Consider the following 4,685-nt stretch of genomic DNA (forward strand, 5'->3'; position numbering starts at 1 on the left):
TCATAAACGCTTCTGAAGGTGCCTACACATCTACTCGATGTTGTTGGATCAAACAGTGTTAAATTCAAGAACATAAGTGGGCGAAAAAATTGTTATCTGTGGATCGTTTTATCGATGGATCTACAAGTAATTACATGAGATCGATTAAAAAAATTAAAATAAAGTGTGTTAGTATCGAACAAAAAAAATTAGATGTCTCTCGTTTCCATTATATTTTTACCGCTTCTTCGCTCATTATAAAAGTGACTATCGATTAAATTTTGTAATTACTTAGTTGCTGTTTTTCATTAAATCGTAAATACATCACATCTTGAAGTCTCGAAGTCACTCACGACAATAGCGTAGCATAAAATGAGTAAATGTGTAGGCACCTTAACTCTATCCGATCCGCGTGGTCCCACACTTTTCGATAAAAACTATCGATAGCATCGAATAACTTTTCGCACTTGGGTGGTCCCGCGATTCGCCATAAACGGATTTACAGCATCTGTAAAGTCGTTTGCGCTTGATTTATAGTTTTTATGGGCGATTAACGGGTTAATTATGTCATTTGCTTGACGACCGATAACAGTTAAGGTGGACGCATTCGCAGCGACTTGTTTATGGTGCGCTGCGAACCAATTATCGCTGGTGTTTTGTTGTTGTAATTAGCGTGGCGATAGTGATAGTGAGTTTTTTTTAATATTATTTTGTTTATAAATAATAAACTTACATAATGCTACAAATAAGAAAAAGTAATAGGTAACTTAATATAGTAGTAATATTTTTTATTATTTTTTAGGTCGGTTTCCCGTGAATTTCCGTTAAGTTTAATGTAGATCAAAGCTTTTTTTTAGAAATCTTCTGATCTATCCGATGATGGTTGCTATAAAAATTAAAAATGTCATACACATCTACCTACTAGAACTTCAAATGAAATATTAAAAACAAAGCTAAATCTGTCATCAAATAATAGCTTATTAATAAGTCACTGTCCCAAAACCAACATTGCCTTATCTTAAACAGCAAACTATTTCAATTAAGTTGAGCAAATACGAGTAATGTTTAATCTCAGGCCCCCAGCTCTCTAGCTCGCGCTGAAATATTAACGGCGTCAAAATGTCACCGACTCTGAATTTAAGACGTAGTAAAAGCAGTTCTCAGACGAAATTGTTTCCATTTGATGAATCCGACTTAAAAGCGTGGAACCAAAAGGTTAATATTATTTGCTGATGTCGAAATATCTTTGACTATTTAATACCAACTTGCAAATCATTAGACTTAAACAACAGTCAGTTTTGGTAGCTATAAATTAATATCGGGGGTAGTTACGTATGTTTGCTTCTTGTTCCCTACAAGCAAAATTTCGTAGAAAATTTTTCAGCACATAACACAAGGAAATGGATTGGAACAAACTCTATGGGATACATTTGCACTGCTAACACATTTCGTAGTTTCCAGTACGCTTATTTATTAAACTATCTTTGGTTCTTAGTTTCTCCGCGACAAAAAAATAGTTGGATATTCACAGTAAAGAAAAGCATGCATAGTTACCCAAACTGCAAATCAATGTTGTCTTACCTGCAACAAAATAAGGAAATATACATTAGTATGCACATACAACTAAACTATCAACGCATTCAATATGAAGAATATAAAGGGAGTTTGAATTACAATATCAGTCTTTTCTTAGTACGCAAAACTGACGGCCGATGGGGCAGCAAGGTTCTGGTATGGAGTCCACGTACCGTAAAGCGCTGCATAGGACGTCCACTCACAAGGTGGACCGACGACCTCATAAAGGTAGCAGGAAGGCGCTGGATGTAGGCCGCTGCCAACCGGCCTTCGTGGAAATCATTGGGGGAGGCCTATGTTAAACAGTGGGCGACCTATGGTTGAAATGATGTTCTCTTTTCTTGTATTGCAAATCGTGTGAAAGAAGTCCTCTTAGTTCAGATTTCGAATGGAAACATGCTCTTGTATGTAATGTAAATGCGTTGTTCGTCGAAATCCGAAATTCTCGCTTTCTAATGTCAACGCATAAACATAATCAAATTACGCGCGAGCGCAGCGCGGAGATCACTCGGGTATGTCACCCGATTTCACGGACTTTTTGAACGCATGCACCGTGTTTAATGTGGCATTTTTAGCACATGAAACCACGTAACGTCCATTTAAGAGCCATTTTACATTTTCGTGCGAAATTCTAAGATTTTGGAAGCATGAATTACTATCTTAAGCAACACCCAGAGATTATTTAATAACTGCGAAAGATAGGTCAATCCTTGGTGTTGACCATTAATGAAACGGATTTACTAAAATTCTTTTGCTTAATTCACAGTGCCCCATCTCCCACAACCATTTTACGGAAAAATTGCCGCAGACTCATTTTCAAAGTCCTGTATCTATTATTTATGCTCATATAATAAGCTTAAAAATATATAGTAATCATCGGACATATATTCTTGTAGTCCATTAATGAAATAGATTCTTGAATTTCATTACCATTATTGAGTAAAATCTAAAAATAATTTGGCAAATTTGAAGATTAACGTCACATTTTGATCGTGGTTTTTGGTTTAAAAACACAGCAATAACTGCAATAAAAGTATCCCAAAATAAAGAATATTCATTGTAGAATTGATTTCTACAGTTATTGCTTAAATATTAGTAACCACTTTGTCAAAATATTGATGTGAATATCAGTATAAATTACAATGCGCAAGCCGACATCGATTAGTATGGCGCGAGCGCCCGTCAAGGCAGGACCTGTGTCATTTTTCCCGCCGTGACGTTTACGTGCGTTCGTGTCGTAAAGCGGTGATTTGTACGGTGACCAAATACATTTGATACTATGCCGAGAGGCTGTTTCGAGTCGGCCGGCCGAGCAGAAATTGAAATGATGAATTTTAATTTCTTTGACGGATCTGGGTGTAACTATGTATAATATGTAGGTACCATGTATTTAATTTAATAAATAAATTATAAAAAAGTATATCCATTATGCTAGCACCCTTAACACAAGCATATTGGTTGCCTACTTTTGGACTAGATGGCGCTGTGAAATTGTTCAAAGATTTGTTTATTTATTTATCCGCTTTGAGTTTTGTTTCGTGAAGAAAAAAAAAAAGCGTTTTGTTTCGAGAGGGAAGCTTTGTTGTTAAATCTATAGTAATAAAAGAGGAAAGATTTGATTGTTTGTTTGTTTGTTTGGAGGCAATAGCTCCGAAAAAAAATTCTTTCACGATTTAGAATCCTAATTTTTTTTCTATGTAGGCTATAAAATATTTTCAAAAACTATATTATAGTACAAAATCTTTGATAAAATTCGACGTTTAATAAATAAATTAGATAACATATTAATACTTTTTTTTTCAGTACGATTTTAGTACTTGTTTTTCAGAAATTCTACGATTTAACTAAACTTCTAGTGTTTATATTTTATGCATAATTATTAACTTCTAAAATATACATATATCCTATTGATAGATGACGTGCTTCGTATTTTTATTAAAATTATTACCTGACTATGTTAAAAAGGTGTGGAATGTTATTTTGGAGATAACTTGGTACCATAGAAATATAGAGAGATGCTAAGTAATGCGCTGAGTTCGAAACTCAGTGTCGTATTAGAAATTCACACACACAAAGAAATCAAATTATGTGCTCATTATCCACTGCGGTATCAGTATTCAACGTTCGAATAATCTTTAGTACTATGCAAGCAATATAAACTGTTTACAAATTGGTTTCGCTACTGTCATCATTGCTTTCACAAGCAATATGTTCCAATTTGTCCCTTGTCACATTTCCCTTTAGTTTCTGTGATCTGTGCTTGTTTCTAAGTTGATATCAATGAAATATTCCTTAGTATTTTTGATTTAATTTTTTTTTTGACACGTGTTTGAAAAATCAAGGTTAGATTACAATAAAATAACAAGTGAAAACGTAACATTGCATTGCAACTCGCAATTTCGCAATATTGATGAGGAGATCCCATTGGAAAGTCTGTATTCATTCCTAGGATTCCCCTAACACCATCAAATTCAAGAGAATTCAAGAGAGTGCAGTTTCCCATCTCATGCTTAGGGACCACGGTTTAAAATAGTGTGGTTGCATAGAGCCTGCAATGGGCAACCGCGTGCGCAGCTGCTCATACTAATTTTCGATAAAAAGCAAGTGTTGGCGCCCTCACGAGTTTTAGCGGAGTTCCATATGGTAGCGGGAGTAGACTTAATGGAAATCTATGCTTCTCCGACGACCAGTTGTATGTGGCATACTCCAGAGTATGCGCACACAATAGCCTGGTGATTTTAGCACCTGAAGGAAAAACAAAAAAACATTGTTTACAAAGAAATCTGCGGCAGGTGTAGTGTTTTAATTTTGTTTTAGAAAGATCTCATAATTTTGTAAGTATTCAAATATTTAAACATAATCTACTATACAGGGTGGAAACGATAAGTGATCTCACTCGATTATTTCTAAACTATACAAGATATCAAAAAACTAGTTACTGATCCTGAAAGTGTTTCATGAGCTCTATCAAATGGTATTAATAATAGGTTTCTGAATAAACTAGATCTATCCGAAAATTCAATGTTTCCAGCTTCCATACATTTGGTAAAGTCACATTATTTTAAAAACTACACATGATATCGTAAAACTAATTACTGATTCTAAAAGTGCTTCACAAGCTCTATCCAATG

The sequence above is a fragment of the Ostrinia nubilalis genome, chromosome 20 (genome assembly GCF_963855985.1).
Source record: "Ostrinia nubilalis chromosome 20, ilOstNubi1.1, whole genome shotgun sequence".
NCBI classification, from domain to species: domain Eukaryota; kingdom Metazoa; phylum Arthropoda; class Insecta; order Lepidoptera; family Crambidae; genus Ostrinia; species Ostrinia nubilalis.